The sequence below is a fragment of the Petaurus breviceps genome, unplaced genomic scaffold (genome assembly GCF_028583685.1).
Source record: "Petaurus breviceps papuanus isolate PSGF00001 unplaced genomic scaffold, PetGlider_PUasm1.0 90792, whole genome shotgun sequence".
Lineage (NCBI taxonomy): Eukaryota > Metazoa > Chordata > Mammalia > Diprotodontia > Petauridae > Petaurus > Petaurus breviceps.
Genome location: NW_027187347.1, coordinates 502,177 through 527,217, shown reverse-complemented (window position 1 = coordinate 527,217; position 25,041 = coordinate 502,177). Strand labels below are relative to the sequence as shown.

At 38.5% G+C, this 25,041-nt stretch overlaps 2 pseudogenes; one reads left to right on the top strand and one right to left on the bottom strand.

Moving 5' to 3' along the window:
* The first annotated feature begins 4,653 nt into the window (after nucleotides 1-4,653).
* Nucleotides 4,654-4,926, top strand: LOC138147485 (NADH dehydrogenase [ubiquinone] 1 alpha subcomplex subunit 3 pseudogene; annotated as a pseudogene).
* An 8,506-nt stretch (nucleotides 4,927-13,432) lies between these two features.
* Nucleotides 13,433-25,041, bottom strand: part of LOC138147421 (DNA polymerase beta-like) — a 197,657-nt pseudogene continuing 186,048 nt past the window's right edge.

The following is a 25,041-nucleotide window of genomic DNA, read 5'->3' as shown; positions in this document are numbered from 1 at the left end:
ATCCCCTTCCATGGTCCCAGATTCTACCTGGATTCACCAGACTGTCACCTGGGTTCAATGGCAGATAGCTCCCAGTTCCTTGACCAGCTCTCTGGGCAGGTCCTGCTCCACAATGAAGTTCACAGGGTCTGGTCCATGTCAGTTCCTTCACCATTTCTGCTCTAGGGAATTCAAGGCTCAACCAAGCCATAAATAAACAAAGTCTCAGCATCCCAGTCATGCTTCAGTCACCTGGGTTCTGGGCTCCAGGCTCTGGGCTCCCGGCTTCTGGCTCTGGGCTCTGGGCTCTGGGATCCAGGCTCCTGGTTCCTGGGCTCCTGCCTCCTGGCTCCTGCCTCCTGGGATCCTGTTCAGAAAAAGCTCCACCACCACAAGTTCTCAAGAAATTCTGACTCAGTTTTCCATTCTCTCTTCTGTAGCTGCTCTGTCACCAGATCCTGGTCTCAAGAAAATTCTGACTGTGGCTCTCCAGGGGTTTTCCTTAGATACACACAGCATCAGCTTCCTGTTTCAGGCAACCTCTTCCTGTTACATCAGTAACAGAGCATAGGAGTTCATAACTTCTGTTTCCCCAACAGAGGCTTGATCAGTTACTAAGTACAAAGTACCTGCTACTTTTGCCAGCACAAAAGGGATCTTCAAATTCAAAATTACATTCCCATTACAGGAAGGAAGGAAGGAAGGAAGGAAGGAAGGAAGGAGGAACGGAGGGAGGAAGGAAGGAAGGGAAGAAGGACTTTAATGAGGCATCATGTACTCCTGATGGAGATATGCTGGCTTACTGTGATCTCTTTTTTTTCTTGATGTTCATAAATGAAACATTTAATCATGTTTTAGATTATTTTCCCAAGAAGAGACTTCAATTCACTAGCCTACAGATAACAGAATATAATTTTAATTTTTCAAAAGATTGGGACAACCATTAGCTTTTCTCTCTTTCCCCCTTCCTCTAGTACCTATCCCATTCTCCATAACCTTTGGAGGATTCCCGATTGTGGCTGAGCAGTCACATCCACCACTTTTTTCTGTACCCTGGCCAGTTGACTTGAATTCATCAAAGGAAAGTAAGTGTTCTCTTATTATCTAATTATTTACCTTAGGTTTAGCTCCTTATTAGCCATTTTTGATCCATATTTTCTAGTACAAAGATTCTCTATGACAAAGAAGCACAATACCAATTGAGTAATTTTGCTTTCCATCACTATATCTACCTTAACCATACATTTTGTTCCTTCTTTGATCCTCCTCTTTTCTCCAATGTAGCTTTACCAAAAAAAAAAAAAAAAACGAAAACAAAGAAAGAAAAGAAAAAAAAATCCCTTTTTCTGGTCTTCACTGTTCTTCTCCAGCCTTGGTTCAGTCTGAGATAAAATGTCCCTGGCACTACTCTCTCAGAATTATGCCATGTTTTTATTTTAATCCTTTATTCAAGGATAATCCATTGGATGATAATCCCCCATTCCCTTGCCTCCATCTTCTATATGTCTTTTGTAAAATATGACATTACTGGATAAACTCCCTATTCATCCACATCACTTTCTTTAAACAACTCTACTTTTATAAAAAAAAACTGTTTAGAACAGTTTGTCATGAATTGGTCCAACCATTCTGGAGAACAATCTGGAACTATGCCCAAAGGTCTATAAAACTATACATAACCTTTGATCCAGCAATGCTACTACTAAATCTATAATCCAAAGAGATCTAAGAAAAGGGAAAAGGGCCAATTTGTACAAAATATTTGTAGCAGATCTTTTTGCGGTGGCAAAGAAATGTCATCAATTAGAGAGTGGTTGAATAAGTTGTGGCACATGATTGTGATGGAGTACTACTGTGATGTGGGAAATAATGAAGGAGGTGGTTTCAGAAAAATATGGCAAGATCTATTTAAACTGAAGCAAAGAAAAGTGAGAACCAGGAGATCATTGTGTACATTAACAGCAATGTTGTATAATGATCAACCGTGAAAGATTGGTCATTCTGGTCAATGCAATGATCCAAGACAATTTCAAAGCACTCATAATGGAAAAAAAAATCTATTCACCTCCAGCAAGATAATTGATGAACTCTGAGTGCAAATTGAAATATAGTTTTCTCGCTTTTTTTGGCTTTTTATGATATGGCTAACATGGAAATATGTTTTGCATAATTTTACACTCATAATTGATTTTTGTTTTTGTCTTTTCAGTGGGTGGGGGAGGAGCTGCAGTTAGAGAGAAAATCCGAAATTCAAGTTAATAAATAATACATTTTTTTTGTCTTTTTGGAAGGGGGAAAACAGGGCAATTGGGGTTAAGTGACTTGCCCAAGGTCACACAGCTAGTAAGTGCTAAGTGTCTGAGGCCGAATTTCAACTCAGGTCATCCTGACTCCAGGGCCAGTGCTCTATTCACTGTGCCACCTAGCTGCCCCAATAATATATTTTTTAAAAAGAACATTTTGTTGGGTCTTCAGAATTTCATTCTTGAACACTTCCCATTCTTCTGGACCTGATTTCCTATCAAGAATTTTAGGTCATGTTATCCTATCTTTCCTGTTTCTAGGACCTTTGAAAGCAGAGCTCCCCAAACCTCATGTGCATGTCAATATCCAACTTTCCTTTTCTCTATTACAAATTCTGAGTCTGGGTGGATATTACACCCCTATATGTTACTATCAATTGTGCTTTAGCTCTTTCTTATTAGATTCAGAATAATAGTTTCCCTTTTCACTTCCTTTATGTTTTGAAGGATGAAGTGATCATTGACAAAACAAAACATTATTAGTTACTTTGCTTTTAGCAGAAGCCTCCACTGGATGTCGATTAAGAAGAGTGATAGAAAGCTTGACAAAGTTGGGTATGCCAACTCTTAAGGCAGCATTTCTAAATGAAAACTGCTATTTCACACCACTCCTCCCCCTGCAACACGACCCAAGGCTTTGACAACCAAGAGTCTAGCAACTTCCCCCCTCCAAATTAAAAGGGATCTGAGATCAGGCCGTATCCATCCCTACAGGAACTGAGATCTGGCAATATGCTTTACCCCAAATCTTTCTTCATCACTCCTGTTGTTAATTCTTCAAGTTTCACTTTAGTCCTTGGGCCTTCCCTCTTGAAAGCTAAATATTCTATAATATGACCTATTTCCATATATATTACTGACCTGTCTAGTTCTTTGAGCCCCTTAGAACCTTAGAGCCCCTGAAAAATCTTAGAGAGTTATCTGTGTGATTATAAGCTCCTTGAAGGCAAAACTACTCAATTGTTTTGCTTTATTTCTCTATATTAGATCTTTGTATTAGAAGGACAAAAAATGGCTAATAAGGAGTTAAAATTCAAGATAAATAATGAGATACTAGATCAGCTAACATCCTGTGATCAATTCAGTAATCCTGTCTTATTCATTTTTGTATATATACTAAGAAAAAATTTGTTGAATGAATGAATTTGCACTTGGGACAGCTAACACCTTAGTAGGAACTAATTCATCAGAGTTTCCCTACCATGATAGCTAGATGTGAACAGGGTACTGAGGAAAGGAGACACCTAATCACTGATTTCTGAGAATGGAAAAGGAAATAAGTAATACTGGTGTGAGAGGTAGAAGGTCACCGAAGGCAAATGTCCCCTACTTCACAATGTTGTGGTGAGTCATTCATAGGTAGGAAGACCTTTAGTAGGAGCACAGAGTTAAATTATAAGTCAAGACACAACTATAAGCTTAAAATGCCAACTCCTTCATCTAGCATCTAATGCCCTTCACAATTCAATTCCTATTTATCTTTACAGAACGATTTCCCATTCCTCCCATTCACGAACTCTGTATTCTTGTCAACCTGGCCCACTTGCTATTATACTCCAAAACACGACCTTCAATCTTCCAGCTCCATGTATTTGCTCAGACTGTCTTTCATACCTAGAATTCATTCCATTCTCACTTCTGCCTATTAAAATCTTTTCTCCCTTTAAGGTTCAGCTCAGATACTATCTGCTACATGAGATCTTTCCTGCTCCCCCAGATGCTAGTGTCATGCCCCCCAGGGATGTAGTGTCAGTGTTTAAAAACAAACTCTTTGATGGGAAAAAAAATACATATATATATATATATATATATATGACACACTTTAAAGTTTAATCTGCATTATTAATATTTTCTCCATCATTTCTTAAGTCTAGACGATATAAAAGACAATAAATCAAGCCCTCTAGCACTTGCTGATTTCTAAGTTGTAAATGCTCATACTGAAAATTTAACAATCATGAGACAGTTAGAGCTGCTGCAAGCACATCCCTGCATATCCCCTAAATTAATTTGTATTTACTTTATAAATATGTTGAAGTAATTTAACTGTCTGTGTACATGTTTCTTCCCACCCTTCACACCAGGAGAATATAAGTTTCTCTAGGGCAAGAATCATTTTGTTTATGTTTTTATATATCCTGCTGCACCTGGCACATAATAAGCACTTGATATATGCTATTGAATTAGTTAAATAATAAATGATAAGCACAAGGGTCCAACTATTTTGTGTTATGAACCCCTTTGGTAATCTGGTGAAACCTATGGAACCCTTCTCAGATTAATGTTTTTAAATATATGAGGCAAAATGTATAAGATTATAAAGGAAATCAATTATATCAAAATACATTATCAGAATATTTTTGTAGGGTAATGCTAAAGCGCCCAACATGGCGGGCAGACTGTGCTGGTTCCTGAAGGAGGCCTGGGCCAAGGAGCCGGTGCTGACTGCGTCCTTCGCCATCGGCACCCTGGCGCTGCTCGTGTCCCCCCCTGACCCCCTACACTCAGTACGCCTGCATGATCAACCGCGCGACCCCCTACAACTACCCGGTTCCCCTCCGAGATGACGGCAACATGCTTGACCTGCCCGGCCACCTCCAGGATGCCCAGGGGCCGTCCCTCCAGTGGCTGAAGAACCTGTGAACGTCCCCTGCACCGCCCCCTTCCCCCCCCCCCCCCCCCCCCCCCCCCCCCCCCCGGACCCCCCCCCCCGCCCCCGCACCCCCGCCCCCCCCCCCCCCCCCCCCCCCCCCCCCCCCCCCCCCCGCCTCCCGCAGTCAATAAACGTGCAACGCTCCGAAAGGCTCCGGGGGCTGCAGAGGCACGCGCGCGCGCACACACACACACACACACACACACACACACACACACACACACACACACACAAAATAATATTTTTGTAAAGTCAAGTTCACAGCCTCAGAACTCCTGATGTTAAAGCAAAACAGCATCCAGCAGGACTGGTTGGTGTCACAAATTATATAGCCTGTCCTTAGAGAGGGACTTATGAATCCTGTCAATATTGTCATCTAGAGATAGATTAACCATGTAGACATTGTATGGCAGTGTAGATGGTATTATCTAAGCAGACCCATAAAGTAAAAGCTCCCTCTGAACAATCAATATTTCTTCTCCACTATCCCCTGTATGTTTCTGGTTCCTAAACCTAATACTCCTTCCTGGAAGCTTCATCCAGTTCAATTGATTTGGCACACTATTACTAGAGCATCCTTTCTAAAACATCATAGCCATCATTCTAATCCCTCACCCAAGAACAAGCAATGGCTCCCTATCACCTACTGTATTTCACTTTAAATACTCTCTTTAATCTAGGCTTCCTCTTCCTACACATCCTTCCCATTTCACCCAGTCTTTGTCTTGTCTCTCACATGTACTGTTTATGCATTTGATGCCCTCTTGTCTTTGTTCCTTCTATTTCTATAACCCTTCCACCTCCTTATACTATCTATAGTCAAACCATTCCTCAAGTCTCAGAATCTATCTCCTCTCTTCCAATAAGCTTCTCTAGCAACTTGATATCTCTCACTTTTTTCGTCTAACTCCTTTTATAGCTGTTGTCTATAACATACAACTTGTCATTCAGGCATTTAAATCCTGTCTGACTGTGACCCTTTTTGAGGTTTTCTTGTCAGATACTTGCTATTTCCTTCTCTAGCTCATTTTTTACAGATGAGGCAACTGAAGTAAACAGGGTTAAGTGACTTGCCTAGGGTGACACAGTTAGGAAGTGTCTGAGACCGGATTTGAACTCAAGAAGAGGAGTCTTACTGAGTGCAGACCTGGTGCTCTATCTACTTTACCACCTACCTGCCAGCACCACAAAACTATAACATTGTGATAAGCTGTCTTACTCTATGATTGTCTTTACAACAACAAAATAATAACAATAACGCAGTAGCTTGTGTTTGCGTAGCACTGTAAGGCTCACAAAGTACTTTACATGTTATCTCTTACAATTTGATCATAAAATACAATTAAGCACTTTGTTACAGCATGACATAATGCATTAAATCCTTTTTTTATTATGTCTTAGGGAAAAGAAGTGATTCAGGATTTCTAAGGACAAGCAGAGAACAAGGCAGATCCTACCACATCAGAAAGCTTCAGAAGTAATTACAAAATAATAATAATGGCTAATATCTATATTTTGATTGTTGTTCAAGCATTGAGTCATGTCCAAGTCTTCATGACCCCATGGACCATAATGTCCATGGAGTTTTCTTGGCAAAGATACTGGAGTGCTTTGTCATTTCCTTTTCCAGCTCATTTTATAGATGAGGAAACTGAGGAAAACAGGGTTAAATGATTTGTCCAGGGTCACGCAGATAGCAAGTATCTGAGACTAGATTTGAATTCAGGTCTTCCTAACTTATATGCCTGGGATTGTGCTAAATATCTCTTTTTATTTTCACAACTCTGTGAGATAGGTGTTATTTTTATCCCCATTTTACAATGAGGAAAACAGATTAAGTGACTTGCCCAGGATCACACAGCTTATAAGCATCTGAGGCTCTATTGGAACTCAAGTCTTTCTGACTTTAGATGCAACACTCTATCCAGTTGACTGAATATCATTTGCGTAAGGGCCAGCCTAGATATGTGCCCAAGAAACTCATGGTCAGACTGGTGTCAGGGTAAGGAATTATTTTAGCCAGAACAACTCTTAAAAGCTGGGTACCAAGTCATAGAAGGATTTTGCTGGAGGAAATATTCCAACTGGTGAAATTATAGATTCATGTGTGAAAGTATATAATCACTGAATATGACTTCTCTATTGCTTGAGATAGATTAATGGCAGAGTTATGCTAGTTTTGTTTTCCCAGATAGATTTAGCTAGGTGGCACAATGTATACTATATAGGACTTGCAACGAGGAAGACCAGAGTTTGAATCCCTCCTCATATATATTTAACCTTGACTCAGTTTCCTCATTTGTAACACAGGGATAATTATAGCACCTGCCTGACAGGATATGGTTATACATATCAAAAAAGTTAATGTATACAAAGTTCTTTTCAGACTTTAAAGCAGTATATAAATTGCACTATTATTACTAATAATAATTTCCTTGATGGCAAGGACTCTGCTTGATATCTCTTTTTTTTCCCCCAACTAACCTAGTACAATGCTAGTCAAAGAGTAGCTGATTGGGAATGACTGGTCACACTAGGATGTTCATACCTCTCATCTAAACGTTTAGCAGCCACACCAATCAATAGAAATTCTTTACCTCATAATGAAAATTACTTTTAGAGAGCCTCAATTAAGATTCTCTATTGCCTCTCTATTTTAGTCTACTGCCAACAGGGCAAGTCTTATGGGAAGTGTCTAATCATCTAGTTTTTTCTAAGCATCCATCAGAAGTAGACTTGTATATTGGGAATCTGGAACATGTACTAATTTGCCCCAATTAAATGTTAGAGGGGGACATTCTAATTCTGACTTAGTCATTAACTTTGGCCCCAAGTGAATCATGTAGCCTGTTGTATCTTCCTGTAAATTCTTTCCCTGTTCAGTGTTCCTAAAATATTGGAAACCTCTATTACAGCCTCACTACTCTCTTTTTCTCCCCTGTCTTCTCTTTCTTTGACCAACAGCTCAAACTTCTTTTCTGCCCTCACTTTCCTTCCACTTACCAAAGGGAAGCCCAGAGGAAAGTAGATTGACATGTAAAGGGGAGCAAAGATTTTTCACAAATAAGTGCTCCAGGCCTCAGTAGAACATAGGAACTGTCGACTGCTAGACAATCTCTCCTAGCCCATGTCATCACATCTTTTTCCATCTTTCAAGATACAGTGCCCAGAAGATTAGAAAATGCTTACTAAATGTTTAATGACTTTTGTGCTATAAGAAATGTTGAACAGAATACATTCAGAAAAACCTGGAAAGACTTAACTGAACTGATGCAAAGTAAAGTGGGCAGAATTAGAACAACATGGTCCACAGTAACAGCAACATTGTAAAATGATCAAGTAACTGTGAATGTCGCAGCTATTTTCAGCAATACAATGATCCAAGACAATTCCAAAGGACTCATGCTATCCACCTTGAGAGAAAGAAGTGGTCTGAATACAGATATAAACAGAGAATTTTTTACTTTTTTAAATTTTTGTCTGTTTTCTTTTACAACATGACTAATATGGAAATATGTTTTACATGACTACATATGTATAATATATCAAATTGCGGACTATCTTGCAGGGGGGAGGGATAAGAGGGAAGGAGGGAATTTTGAACTCAAAATTTTAAAATTTGAATGTTAAAAATAGTTTTTATATGCAATAAGAAAAAATAAAATAAATGTTTAATGAATTGAATTGAACTAGTCCCTTCGTTCCCTGATTGCTTAGCAGGTGAAGCATAGTGGATCAGCACGACTCACAGATAGTCTTCTCTGTCTTCCATGTGTTTATATGTCCATAGAAATGTGTCTCAGCTGCAGCACTTCTTGGTGCGAGGAACTACATTCAAAGACCAAAAGCCCCAGATGCCTGGAGAAGTCTGAATGTCTGCATACTAGCAGACCTGGTCCACAGAGTCTACTACATTGAAATACTGGAAGAAGGATTACCCTTCCTTCCTTCCTTCCTTCCTTCCTTCCTTCCTTCCTTCCTTCCTTCCTTCCTTCCTTCCTTCCTTCCTTCCTTCCTTCCTTCCTTCCTCCCTTCTTTCCTTCCTTCCACCCTCCTTCCTTATCCCCTCCCTCCCTTGACTCTTTACTATTTTTTCCTTCCTTCCTCCTTCCCTCCCTCCCTTCCTCAACTCATACTTTCATTCTTTCTTCCTTTTTCTTCCTTCTTCCTTTTTACTTTCTTTTTTTAAAAATCTTTATTTCTTCCTTCCTTCTTTTCTCTCTCTTACTTTATTTCTTTTCTTTCCTTTTTACTTTTTTCTTTTTCTTTCTTCCTTAACTACTTTTAATTTTAAGAATTAAAATTCCTTTAAAATTGAACTATTCTTCTCCTTTCAGTTTAGTAGTGTAGAGGGGAAAAAACACCAAAAATTCCATTTGCCCTTGAAAACTAGAAAGTGAAATGTGAGTATTTGAGATTCAGTACATACCTACTTTATGCTGGCACAAGCTGTCATCAGTTTTGGGGTTGGGGAAAAAAAGAACTAAAATTATCATCATAACCTTGAATTATCATTTCCTGTGTTATAGGTAGCTTCTCTGCCTACAAGAAAAAAGAACCCCTATGACTCTTATGCTACCAGAATTCTTTCAATTATGGAGATTTAAGAAAGTGTATTTCAATTTTCCTCAGAGGAAAAGGCTAGCATGTTCTTTTCTGAAATGATGTTCATGGATCGTGTGCAATTTAATAACCCATAAGTGCTAAATATTTAAATTTGTGTAAATTGTAGGTTACATGGTCAAAGAAAATTGATATCCTTGACTTGCTTTTAAAGTTTATTATCATCCCCCCACATTTGGACCTTCTTTCCTGTATCAGGCCTTTGTTTTTCTCTTATTTGTCCTTCCTGACTGATAGTGAACAGTCAGTTTCCTTTTCCCATTGCTCCACATGTGCTTCAGGGGTACTTTTGACCCCTTAATGATTCTATCTCCCCCACAGTTATATCCTCTTCCCTCCCTCAAAATGTTTCTTAACTTCTGTCATACTATTGGACAAATAGTGACAAGACCTGTGTTTTCATGGATATGAGGAGCTCACTAGATAAACTCCCTTTAACAAAGAAAGCCAGCACCTTTTCAGAAATTTATTCTTGGAGTGATAGCTTGGGCATTGAGAGGTTAAATGATTTGCCAAGTTCACACACCCATTAACTCAGAAATAGAACTTGAGTCTCATTCATCTTGACTATGAGACTAGACCTCTACCCACTATGCTGTAAGCTTCTTGAAGATAATCAGCAAGTCTGGAAAGTGTTATAATGTATTTCCATAACTGTGGCTTCTATTGCACTTTCTCCTGATTGGAAACCTACCTCAGTAGGGCTAACCAGCTTCCAGCTGGAGCCTGATTAATAGGCATTCATTTTAATTCCATAGGGAGATGTATTGCCCAATGAAACAGAAGGATAATGAGTATCCTACACCATGCTTGCCTGAGTCAGTGGCAGAAAGGTAAGCTTCCCAAATGCTCAGTGGCAGCTGCAGTAGCAGACTCCCCCCTTTACTGAGCTGTCTTTTGACACTATGGACCCTGCTGAGCTGATGGACATGATGTCTATAATAGCAGCTGTGGCCATTAACTTCTTCTTTTGTGATTTTTTTTTCTTTTTCATCATCTTTTTAGAAATCATTATACCAGGGGCGGCCAGGTAGCACAGCGAGTAAGAGCACTGGCTCCAGTGTCAGAACGACCTGGAGATCGAATCCTGGGCTCAGACACTTAGCACCCACCCAGAAACACCTGGCCATGTAACCTTGAGCAAGTTACTTAACCCTGACTGCTTAAATAAAAAAAAATCATTATACCATTCAAGAGTTTTATTCTCAATGACTTTATTTTGGGTTGGGGAAGACCAAGGTTTCAATATGTTCAAAGAACATTTAGGGGAGGGAAGAAGCAGAGAAATTTCAATGACATGGGTGTGCTAACAATTGAGTATGTTGGAAGATGCAAATCCCCCTAGATAAGGCAAATGATGGTTATACCCTGTGAGATATTTTTTTTTTTTAAGTACCTACAACTTCCATCTGTAGCCCACTCTGCAAGCCCTGAGACTGAATAAGTTAGGACAAACAAAGTGGTCACGTATATAAAAAGAAGACCTGTAACCTAAATGTTTTTCTCAAATACATAATGTAGACATAGATAAAGCCACCAATCACATCAGGCTTAATTTGAGAGAGGCATTAAGATATGTGTTTGGTCCAGGGCCTCAAATTCAAAAGGATTTTCAAATTCAATAGGTAAAACTCTATTGTCATTCAACCACAAGGGAAGAACATTTGAAAGGTTTCACTAAGCTTAATATCAACTGGGATATTTCTCAAAAGTTAGATTTGAATTGATAATGAGTGCATTTCAGCCTTGGTCCTTTCTTTGCAGATGTGGAAGACTGTGTGTAGAAAATATTATATATACTTTTGGATATGATTGATATGTTGGTTGGTTTTGCTGGTTTGTTGGTTTTCTCCCTCACTAATTTATTCTTTTTATAATGGATGGCTCACTGGGTGATAGAAGAGGGAAGGAAATATTTGGAAATTAAAGGAATATAAAATATATAATGCCAATTTTTAAGAGAAAAAATACTATATTTCAAGGGAGGGTTCATTTGAGGTTAGAATGTTGAAATTATTTTGTGGTAAAAATGAAAAGAATCAATAAAATAGGTTAAGATAACTAGTTCATTTGCAAAGATAAAAGCTAGACAAACATGGGTTAAATTTTAAAATCAAATTATAGCCCAATATTGGATGCCCTTTTTTGTTTCAATGCATCTTCACTTTATATTAAATATGTACTGCATTTATATATAGGAGAAGATAGACAGACAGACCAGCTGTATAACCGGTCTGTTATATATATAATTAAAGGTCCATTAAATTACATGTCATAAATTGAAAACAGGCATTCTTCATCCATTTGGTTTTTCCTGTGTGTATGGTAAGTGGTTATTTATCTCTCTCAGGGGATCTACAGTGTTCCAAGGCTTAATGCAATCAGCATGAAATAATCTACAAGCAGAAGAATCTAGAGGACCATAGTTACAGAGCTAGTATGTGAGAGACACAGATTTGAGTTGAGGGCAGAGATAGTTTTTTCCATTGGATGAGGAATTTTTTCCATATAGATGAGGAAACTTAGACTAAGAGAAGTTAAATGACTTAGAACTCAAGGCTATTCAGCTCCTAAGAAGCAAGATGAAATTCAAAAACAGTCCTTCCTATTCCAAGTCCAAGACTCTGTCTAACATGACAGTTGCTTCAAAACGTATTTGTATATCTTCTCTCCAAGAAAAGTTTTGAGATTTTGTAGAAGTTCTGATAAAATTTCTATTTTTTGCCTTTCAAATGAACATTTTATTTGAACTTAATGAAGTGCATCCTTGCAAGGGAAATTGGCAACAATACAATGGGTGAAGTAATGAAATAAAGTCCTAAAATTTTGAGTAGGGGCAAGAAATCGGAAATGTATTTCCCCAAAGTATGCCCAGGCTCCTCATTTTGGTGTATGTGAGAGCTTTTTATAGGATAAAACTGAAATCATAGGTTCAAATGGCATCATAGTTAAAATTAATCAATGCAGAGATATAAAGTAAAAAAAGGAAAAGAAAAATAAGAAGCACAAGACTGAATAATGAAGGCTTGTGGTCAAAGGTCAAACTAATCATCATGGTACATTTGTAAGGAACAGAAGATTTGGGGGTTGCAGTGGCAATCAAGCTTATTGGAGTGCCTTAAAAATTCTTGAAAAATATTAACTGTGCCATGAGAAAGTTCATGGGCTTTGTTTTCCATGCCAGAGTATTTTAATGATAACAAGGAGAAAGAGTGAATAAGAAGCTATATTATAAAAAAATAAAGACACAATATATTTAAGAAATAAAGAAATATTAATTAATGGTTCTTAGAATTGACAAAGGTATTGCTGGCTTCTGTCTGTAGTTTCTCAGTATTTCCACTTGATATATTTCCACTCTCATTTTTCATTGGGATGGATTATCTAGCAGAAAAAAAAATCTCTAAAGGGCCAGATTGTATACTTACTGATTATAAAGCCCTTTTCTAGGGTAGTGGTTTCCAATATATTTTTTGTTCATTGAGCCCTTTTCAATAATGATAATAAAAAAAATCTGTGCTGAGCCCCCAGAGTAACTTATTATACAATTTATAATATCCTGCAACTATTTACTCTTTCAGGTGCCATTAAATTTCCTTTTAGTTTGATTCCCTTGTATCATCATTGCAAGCTTCTAAAAGGTTCACAAACCACTAACTGAGAATCAGTGTTCTAGGATATGGGTCCTCATAACTATTGAAAAATATATCTGCCAGTGAAATAGAGGAACATCACAACTACAATAGCTAGGTGGCACCGTAGTGCATAGACTGCTGGATCCAGAGGCAAGAAGACTCATCATTCTGAGTTCCAATCTGGCCTCAGACACATACTAGCTGTGTGACCCCGGGCAAGTCATTTAACCCTTTTTGCCTCAGAAATGGCAAATTGCTCCAGTATCTTTGCCAAGAAAACCCCAAATGAAGACTCCAACATGGCTGAAAGGAAGGAAGAACAATAACATAACCATAATATACTGGTCCTTGGGAACTAATGTGATATAATTTCTTCCATATGGATATGCAACTTTATCATCTTTACTCCATGACTAATACTCATAGACTTAATGTCATCCTTTGACAGAATATCTATGAAGAACTAAGACTTCCGTAGTTGTCCTATACCTTGATATAATAGCTGTGGCAGCTTAAACAACTTGGAAATGAAGCCAAGATGGGTAAGGAGAATATTCACATATCTGTTTGACTCTGAACCCTGTTGGAAACTTACACAAACTATAGCAATGTATTTTGCATCTACTTTTCAAATTTAATTCAGTAGAATATCTTGCATTTTTAACATCTCCCTGGAGATTCTGTTCTCAAAGTCTTCAAAATATCTTAGCTCAATTTAATGATTTGTATTCATTCTTTCCAATGCTTTAATTTCTCCATCTTCTTTGCAGCACATAGACCAGTGCTCCTAACTTGTGTCAGGAAATTGATGGATAAAGTTATAGACCCTCCTCCCAAATCTTTTTTCAGTTTATGTAATTTTCCAGTAGTAGTTAAGAGCTCATCAATATTTTAAAGCAATTTTCCCTCCTACTCCATCTAATTTCTTTGCTCCTGTCCCATTTTATTTTGGAGATATGGAAGAAGAAGGAGCGAGACAGGATGTTTAAAATGATTAGCCTAGCCTATGTCTGAATCTTTATTTTTTTGGTTTTTATTACATAGTGTAATTCCCTGACAGGTTCTTGTATTATTTATCATTTATTTTGGATAACAGATGTTTCTTGACTAAGGTGTTTGTATCATGTCCGTTTCCCAGAGGACGTATTTAAGTCCTTGATGCAAATGAGATTTTCTACCTTATTTTTTTCTCATGGGGAATGATATGATATCTGGGTTGAATTTCAGGGTGGTAATATTGAATTTATCCTTGTATTCTATTACAAGCTGTTCACTTTGATGTTCAATTAAGAATGATACAAAGGATACAGGATGATAGAGAGAAAAGAGGTAGCATAGTAGTGTTAAGTTTGGCATCAGGAAGACCTGGGTTCAGATGGGACCTATGATACTTATTTGCTGTAAGACAGAAGGGCAATTCATCTAACATCCTTGGACTTCATTCAGTTCCTCAAAAGGAAAGTGAAGGGATTGGGCTACATGACATTCCAGGATGCTTCTGATCCTAAATCTGTGAGTTTATGAATGCACTGTAACTGTCCTTAAAACTTCTTTTGCATTCAACACAGGCAAATTCTCCTACTAGGCAGGTAGGTAGTTTCATGAATAGATTGAGGGACTTGGAGTCAGGAAGACCAGAGGTCAACTCCTGCCACAGACACTTATTAGCTTTGTGACGCTGAGTAAATCTCTTAAACTTTCTCAAATCAGTTTCCTCATCTGTAAAATGAGAATAACAGTAGCACTTAAAACATAGAGTTATTGTAGAAACAAATGAATGAACATGTTAAGAGCATTGTGAACCTTAAAGCACTACTTAAATATTATTATTAATTATTATCATTATTGTTGCTAGAGACCACTAAGCAAGGAATACAAAATGAGGAACCATGTTCCTGAGTGCAAGAGTGTGTGGGTTTCTGGGGGAGACAGAGACAAGACAGAGAAAGAGAGACACAGAGACAGAGAGACAGAAAGAGAAGAGAGAGACAGAGACAGAGAGAGAGACAGGGAGGGAGGGAGAGAGACAGGAAGGAAGAGACAGAGAGACAGAGACAAAGAGACAGAAATAGAGAGCATTTCAATAACCAACATACCTTATCTCTTTTGAACCTCACACCATTGCAGTGAATTAAATACTACAGGCCCTATTATCCCATTATCTGCCTCTTACAGATATTGAAACTAAGGCTGAGAAGTTAAGTTACTTGTCCAAGATTATCCAGCTAATAAGCACTTGAGACAGAATTCAAACTCAGGTCTTCCTTATCTCAAGTCTGTCACTCTATCTACATGCTTTCTTTATCCTAAATATATTAATGATCCTCATTTAACAGATGAAGGAATTAAAGCTCACTGAAATTAAATGAATTCACTGAATTGTACTAGGGAACTTCAGATTAGAATTCCATTTCTGGTCTCTCTCTCTATTCTAAATCCAACCGTATGTCTTCCGTGCCACACCGCCTCTCAGTTATTTCCCTATATGCTTACACAGACAGTCTGGGGACTTTTGGTGGAAGGATGAAGGGAGGCTCTTATCTCGATCCAATTCAATTTTTTTAATTTAACAAATATATATAAAGCACCTACTGTTATTTCTCACTACTCTTACTTTTAGATGTTCAACCTGAATCTGTTTATAATATAGAAACTAATTTTAAAAGATATAATGCTATGTTGAGAGGCCACACATGAAAAACTTCATTTATAAATAGGTGAAGGTGAGAAAGAGGAAAAAGCAGGCCTAATATTTGTCTCAAGAACGTGCAATAAGATAGATAAGGCAGCAGTTCTTTTGATCTTGACCCTGTATATGATTTTCCCCCATAACTTATACAAATAAGCTCCACTAACCCAAGGGCATTCACATAGAATGTATATGATGGTGAATATTATTTAATTTCATTTTTCAAAATATAACAATAGTAGGCTCCAGACTTGGAGGTTATGAATTATCCTTAGGCATAAAGTAAAATCCAGTACATTATGGCTTTTTCTTCCAGACATGTAGCCTCCTTTATATCAGAAAATATTTTTTGATGGATGATTGACTGTGTTTTTAAAACTTAAGTATTTTTCCTTCAAAGTGCTAAAAAAAACCTTTTAGAGCTAAAAACCATAACATCACGTCTGTTTCCTATTTGGAAAGAAACTTTTGTATTACTGCTTTGCACACAGTTGTCATTATTTAAAAGTATTTGTACATCTAGTGAATGTTACTAGTCTTTACCCTTATGTTTTCTGGGGCCAGAACTAACATTATGTTTGTTGGCAACTCTCCACATGCAATGTCTCTGTGTTTTGTTCCTGCTCTCGACTGTTTAATGATCCCCCTCTATATTTTATTTGTGGCCTTCCTAACAACAGTTTATTGCCATAATAGCCATGATACAGAAATATAACAGAAAGGAAAATAATAATAAAAATAAATACTCAGCTGTTACAAAAGTAGCTTACATCCACAGAATTCAAACCACTCAAGAAATTACTCTTTTGTCATTTATAAAATAAGGTAGAGATTTAAATATGTACTTTTTCTCCCATGCTCTAATAAGGGCTTGATTAGACCAAGCCTACACTTCCTGATGGGTCATGCTGCAAATATAGGCCCATCCAATTAGCAATTACATTTCCCATGAGGTCCCAGGTCTCAACAGAAGGGCTCCATTGCAACAGACCTCACATTACTGTGACAAGCTACATCAGTAGTACAGGGCATGTAATCATGGCTAGAAGATGTGGAAAGGAAGAAATAGTTGTCAAGACACACTGCAGGGATAACAACAGGGGCCATAGGATGGGGTTGAAGAGACACAGGTCATCAATACACAAGAGTAGGCTTCCCCATGAGCTATGAGGGGAATGAAAAACTGAGCTGAAGAAACCACCAGGATCATCCAGTGCCATATGAAGGTTCCAGAAAAATTCATCCAGGAATAGAGAAACAGCCGAGAGCTAGGAGCAGCCTAGTACTTGAGAGCAGGTGGGAGCAGAAACCACCTAGAGCCAGGTCTATTAAGTATGCAGCCCAGGGTTCTAGTGTTGAAGGACCCTGAGACTGAAAGGATTTTCCATTTTCCCTAGTTAACAGTTGGGAGCCCAAAGAGGAGACAGTTCTTTGGTGAACTATTATAGGGAAGAGAAGAGTGGAAAAGCTTGCATTTAAGGAATGAGCATTGATAATGCATCTGTAATCTCGGTCCTTCTGAATTCTGTATCTTATTAAACCTGGATTAGCTTTCCAGGGCATGCAATTTAGAGGGGTCCATGCTACAGAAGTATCACTAATGCCCATTTCTCAAATGAGTACCCTTCGCTCCTCTCTTCCATAGTATAAGAAAGAAATTTCCTTTGAGCTCCCAACTATTACATGGGTAAAACAGGGGAACATCTCTTTGTCATCCATTCCAGACCATGGCTCTTAGGCCTCCACCAATGTAAGATCAAAGGACAACAAATTTAAACTATATAGCCAAATAAAGAAGGAAAAATCTCTCCTATTGCCCCCCTCCCCAACTCCATCTCATACACATAGAGTTTGTTGTTGGTGTTCAGACATGTATGATTCTATTTGACTCCATGGATCATACTGTCCAGGAGATTTTCTTGGCAAAGATACTGAAGTGATTTTCCATTTCCTTCTCCAATGGATTAAGGCAAATTGAGTTACTTGCCCAGGGTCACATAGCTGATAAGTATCTGAGGCCAGATTTGAACTCAGGTCTTCCTGACTCCAGGCCCAGTGCTCTATTCATTGAGCCATCTAGCTGTTCCATGCACAGAGTTACAGTATCTTGAAATTTCCACTGCTTCTGATGGGACCACATATAGAAAATGTGCAGATAGATGACATGTGCAGAAAGCCCATGAAGAGACAATACATATGACTTGAACAAGGCACCTAGCCAGAACAACTAACTAATAGGGCTGTATCATCCCTGGGATCCCTATTTGTGTCTGATGCTGATAGCTTCCCCCAGGATCTCCCATGATGTCATCTGCATCAGCACCAGGCAGATGATACAATCTGGCTGTGGGCCACTGTGCTTCTATAAGCTACTAGATTCCTTTGCTGGTTTATTCTCGCATCTGCCATTCTCTGAATTCATTTTATACTTCAAGTTTACACTTTCATCTTAATACACAGGACTCATATAGCCATAGTGGACATTATCTCCAAAGATGAAGCATGTAATACCTCCATACCTATCCATCATGTGTGACTTTTATCTAGGCCTTCCCATGGCTCCAACACAGGGTACACCCAAACCTCTGGGGACCTTCTATGCTTTCTCTGGGCAACATAAGGACACCATCTGTGCATATGAACTGTTCACAGAATATCCATTGCACTCACCACATGACCAGTTGACTTTTCCATTCATGCATTTCTTTGATGATACTCTTTCCTGATTCCTTATTAATAATATGTTGTGGTCTGTTCACATTCACCATGAGTCTCTCCCTGGTCATTTGAGTGATTTTTCAACTTAAAATCTTAGCATACCATAGTCCTATAGTCCTACAACAACGTCAGATGAATATTAATATTAAAAAAATGATGGGTCTTTATTTCAAGTAGAAACTTGAGGTCATTCAAAGAACTTGGCAGTTTAACAAAAGCAATCCATCCCATTCTCCTTTAATTCTGGATCCAATTCATTGTCCGTTTGCAGTGTCTGCCCAAGATATAAATACTAGTGGACAAGTACTATGGGTTGTCCAGCCAACTCAATATTAATGTCTGACTAAACCAGACTATTTAAAATGATTATGGATTTCACATATAGTGTTCTGGAGTTTGATGCCATCAGCATGTCATTTTTAAACAATAGCATCTAAAGGACCTCAATATTAATAAATAAACCTCCTTTGACTTAGACTCAGACCTCCTCTCTGACAGAGGCAAACTTTTTTTTTGTTAAAAAAGTCTATGGCAGGGTTGGGGAACCTGAGGACTCAAAGCACATGTGGCCTCTAGTTCCTCAAGTACAGCCCCCTTTAACTGATTCCGAACTTCACAGAACACATCCTTTTATTAAGGAATATTTTATTTTTTATTAAGGGATATTTATTTTTTATTAAGGGATTATTAAGGCATAAAATAGACTATGCTTTATGTCTTGTCTGATGTTAGAGTTCATTGAACAAAGTTTTCACTCTTGTTATATCTTTCAAGCAATCTTATATAATTTTGACATCTGTACCTTGCTGGAAGAGAGGACCCTTAAGATGGCATTTTGCTATAATGAATCAAAAATTTTATGGCAAATGAATAATAATCACAGTGGGATCTTGTATAATTTATACCATGCAATTCACTGTGTGATAGTAAAGATGTTCTCTATTGTAGAATATAGTTTTCAAGAGGCTGCTTGTTCCTTTTCTAATGCTCTCCTAAAAATGCATTTGATTTGGGAGTAAATTATTCTCATCAAAAATTTGATGTTGTTCCTTTGAGGTAAAAATAAGGCTCCAGGGTTTGAGCTAGAGGATGGAGATTTCCTCAGAAGTATGCTTGGTGCATAGTCAGTGCTTACTAAATGATTGTTTCCTCTCTCCTTCCTCCAATAATGAATTTTTAGCCAAGAAAACCATTATGAGAATTCTGCTAAGAAGCAAAACCAAAAGTGGTTGGGTAGGCTTGGCTATTTTTGCCTAGCTTTCCTGCAAGTAACAAAATCACTTTGTTACTTCCTTTCCACATCTATTGTTCTGTGTTTCACTATTTTATTTTTCTTTAGACTTGTGCTTTTACTGATGTAGGAAGCTCTACCATGTGATATTCAAAAATATTTGGGAACATTTGATTTTTTTTTCCTTCTTGAGGGGAGAAGGCAAGACAATTGGGGTTAAGTGACCTGCCCAAAGTCACACAGCTATTAAGTGTCAAGTGTTCAAGGCCATATTTGAACTCAGGTCCTCCTGACTCCAGGGGTGGTGCTCTATTCACTGTGCCACCCAGCTTCCCCTACAACATTTAGTCTTAGGAGTTTTCCTGGGCCACTGAGAGAGGAAATAACTTTCCTGGACCAAATAGTCAGGTTGAATTAGAGATTGTCCATGAAACAAGAGCTTCATACCTTGTTCCTTTTTCTATCTCTTTTTCTTAGATAATTCGTTTAATCCTCATTTAATGTTTTGCTGTTCAAATGTATATTCTTTGTCTGCTTATCATCATCAGATGATAAATTTGATGCAAGCAGGTTAGATGATATCAGCTAATCTGGAATGGGCACTTGAGTCAAGTAAGACAGTGATGACAAACTCAAAAACATGGACCACTTGACTGTTCATAATGATCCCTGCAGGCTGTATATTGACTTAGAAAACCACATATTAGCATTGTCTGAGTGCTATTGTATTTTTTTTTTAATTTTGTGAAATAGGGTGGCTCCAAGAGGCAGAGTAGAAGCACAAACTTGGCACGGCCTCTGGCTCCAAACAACTACAAAACATTCAAAAAAATTGCTCTAAACAAATTTTAAAGCTACAGAACCCACAAAGTGACAGAGAGAAACAAATCTTCCACTGAAGACAGCCGGCAGGTCAACAGGAAGAGTCTATCACAGCGCACTGGAAGCTGAGCACCATCCCGCAGGACCTACATGGTTCCAGACCCAGGGAGGCCCGGCCAACATCAGCCAGAGCAGACTTCAGGAGAGTGAATAACCAGCAGCAGTGGTGCCTTCCAGACTTCTCAAACATCAAAGATAAAGCAAAAGGTTAGTGAGGAACTTTGTTGGAATGGGGGGAAGAAAGAGTGTGGTCTGGCTGTTGCCCCTGGAGTGAGAAGCAACAGAGGTGTGGCCGCTGCACCACATGGCTGCCTCAGGAGCCTCTGGCCTGCAGATTGTAGGGGGACCAACTGACCATTCAGAGGGTAATCGCTCTTGCTTTAACATGCTTGGATCTGTATCACAGTCTTGGGTGGTGGTCCTGGGAGGTATGACCAGTGAGCCAAAGCTTGTGGGGGCTGTAGAGATGGTGCACAACTAACAGCTACAGCAGCTGCAAAAACCCCAACTATTTGATACAAAGCTCTTTCCATTCTGGAAGCAGCATTCTATAGTGGCAAAGTGTTCAAGGGTCAAGTGATTAGTGGGCAATATGAGCAAGCACAAGAAGCATAAACAGATGATCAAGGGGGACAAAAAAGGATCAAGGCATGGAGTGGGAGAAAGACAGTGAAGTCAGAACTCTCTCATCAAAAGCCTCCAAGAAAAAATATGAATTTGTTACAAGCCATGGAGGAGCTCAAGAAGAATTTTGAAAATCAAGAAAGAGAAGTGGAGGAAAAATTGGGAAGAGAAATGAGAATGATGCAGGAAAACCATGAAAAGAGAATGAACATCCTGCTCAAAGAGACCCAAAAATACAATGAAGAAAATAACACCTCAAAAAATAGACTAACTCAAATGGCAAAAGAGGCCCAAAAAGCCAATGAGGAGAATACCTTAAAAAGCTATATTAGCCAGATGGAAAAGGAATTTCAAAAACTCACTGAAAAGAATAACTCCTTCAAAATTAGACTGTAACAATTGGAAGCTAATGACTTTATGACAAATCAAGATATTATAAAACAGATCCAAACAAGTGAAAAAATAGAAGACAGTGTGAAATATCTCATTGGAAAAACCACTAACCTGGAAAATATATCCAGGAGAGATGATTTAAAAATTATTGGACTACCTGAAAGCCATGATCAAAAAAAGAGCCTAGACACCACCTTTTAAGAAATTTCCAAGGAAAATTGCCTGATATTCTAGACCAGAGGGCAAAATAGTAATTTGAAAGAATTCACTAATCAGTTCTTGAAAAAGATCCTGGGAGTAGTAACAGGACTTCCGCCAGCCTCCGATTTCTATGTCCTCCAAATCATGTAAAAAGTAACGCTAGAAAAACTTTGAAGCTACAGAACCCACAAAATGACAGAGAGAAGCTAACCTTTCACTGAAGACAGTCCAACAGACCAGCAGGAAGGGAAGAGTGCAGCACTCTGTGAGCCCAGTCTAGCCCCATGAGCCTGAGGTTTTAGCCTCAGGGTGGACACAACCAGCCACTGGCTGGAGGGACTTCAGATCACCAGCAGCTGTGGCAGTTTCCAGAATTATCAACACATAAATCCTAAGGACAAAGAGAGAGGTCAATGCAGTGTGGACTTTGTGAACCGGGAGTGAGGGAGTATGGGCCAACCTTTACCCCCTGGAGGGAGAAGCCGCTCAGGTGCCATGGCCATGTAGCCACCCCCACATGGCAGCTTCATCTCCTGGCTTGCAGATTGTAGGGGTACTAGGCAACCAGTCTGAGGGGTAATCACTCTTGCTTTAACCTGCTTGGATCTGGACTGTGGTCTAGGGTGGAGGTCCTGGGGTGCATGACTAGATTGCCAGAACATCTGGAGGTTCAGAAAGGGCACCCAACGAACAGCTACAGCAGTTGAGAAAACACTTGCAATTGGGACAAAGCTCCCCTGTCTGGTAGCAGAGTCTTACTATGGCAAAAAGCTCAAAAGTCAAAGTAATTGAGTAGCAACATGAGCAAGCAAAGGAAGCAAAGCAAGCAGAGAAATCTGACTTTACACTCCTATTTTGCGGACAAAAAGGATCAAAGCATGGAACAGGAGGAACACAGTAAAGTCAGAAATCCTGCACTTCTTCCATGAAAAATATGAGCTGGTTATAAGCCATAGAGGAACTTAAGAAGGGTTTTGAAAAGCAAATAAGAGAAGTGGAGTAAAAATTGGGAAGAGAAAAGAGAACCATGCAAGAAAATTATGAAATGAGAGTAAATAAACTGACTGAAGAAAACATCAACTTAAAAAATAGACTAACTCAAATGGCAAAAGAGGTTCAAAAATCCAATGAGGAGAAGAATGCCTTAAAAAGCTGAATTTGCCAGATGGAAAAAGAAAATCAAAAGCTCACTGAAGAGAATCATTCCTTCAGAATTACATTGGAGAAAATGGAAGTTAGGGACTTTATGAAAAATCAAGATACTATTAAACAGATGCAAAAAAAAAAATGAAAAATAGAAGGCAAAGTGAAATATCTCATTGGGAAAACCACTTACCTGGAAAATACATCCAGGAGAAATAATTTAAAAATTAATGGTCTACCTGAAAGCCATGATCAAAAAATGAACTTAGAAATCATCCTTCAAGAAATTCTCAAGGAAAATTGCCTTGATGTTTTAGAACCAGAGGGCAAAATAGAGGTTTGAAAGAATCCACCAATCACCTCCTGAAAAAGATCCTGAAAAGAAAGCTCCTAGGAATATTATAGCCAGGCTCCAGAATTCCCAGATCAAGAAGAAAATACTACAAGCAGCCAATAAGAAAAATTCGAATATTGTGGAAACAGAATCAGGATAACACAGGATCTGGCAGCTGCTACACTGAGGGATTGAAGGGCTTAGGATATGATATTCTAGAGGTCAAAGGAGCTGGGATTAAAAACAAGAATCACCTACCCATCAAAACTGAGTACCATGTTTCAGGGGAAAATATGGTCATTCGGTGGAATAGAGGACTTTCAAGCATTCTTGATGAAAAGGCCAGAGTTGAATAGAAAATTTGACATTCAAATACAAGAAGAAAGAGAAGCATGAGAAGGTAAACAGGGAAAGAAATCATAAAAAACTTATCAAAGTTGAACTATTTACATTCCTCCATGGAAAAATAATAATTGTAACTTATGAAACTTTTCTCAATATGAGAATATTTGAAGGGAATAGAAATGCATATGTGTATGTATACATACATATATCTGTCTATATAGGAGGGTATATGGGCATATGAATACATATGTGAGTGTGTGTATATATGTGTATAGGTATACATAGATAGAGGGCCAGGACCAATTTAATGGGAAGGGATGACACTTAAAAGGTGAAATTAAGAGGTGAGAGAGGAATATAATGAGAGGAGATGGGGAGAGACAGAATGAGGTAGACTATCTCATATAGAAGAGGCAAGGGAAAGTGGTCACAATAGAGGGGAAGAACAGGAAGGCAAAAGGGAATAGGTCAACCTTATTCTCATTGAATTTGGCTTAGGGAGGTAATGACATACACACTAAATAGAGTATCTCACACTATAAGAGAATAAGGAGTAAGGGGATGAGAGGGGTGGGTAATGGAGGGGAGGGGATGCTGGGGGGGGAGGGAAGTTGGAAGCACCCACTTTTGAAGAGGGACAGGATCAAAGTAGAGAATAAAACAAGTGGGTGGTGGGATAGGATGGAGGGAAATATAGTCAGTTTTTTACAATATATCCCCTATGGAAATGTTTTGCATAGCTGCACAGGTACAACCTATATTGAATTGCTTATCTTCCCAGTAAGGGTGGGTGACAAGGGAGGAAGGGAATGAATCTGGAATTCAAAGTTTTAAAATCAAATGTTAAATATACATATATATATATATGTATAAACTTTTATTGATAATATTTTACATGTAACTGGGAAAAAAGATATACAGGCACTTGGGCATAGCGATCCACCATGCCCTACTGGAACATTGGAGGGGGGATGGGGGAAGATATGTGAGAGAGCTGATCAGAGGAGGGGATATCCAGTGGGATCACTATTTTGGAGTGGTGGGAGGTGAAAAACAGGGAGAAAATATGTAACTCAAAATCTTGCAGAAATGAATGATATAAATTAGAAGTTAATAAAGCATTTAATAAAGGAAAAAAAAAGATTCCAAAAAGAAAACTCCTAGGAATATTATAGCCAAATTCCAGAGCTCCCAGGTCAAGGAGAAAATATTGCAAGCAGTCAGGAAGAAACAATTTGAATATTGTGGAAATACAATCAAGATGACACAAGACCTAGACGCTTCTATG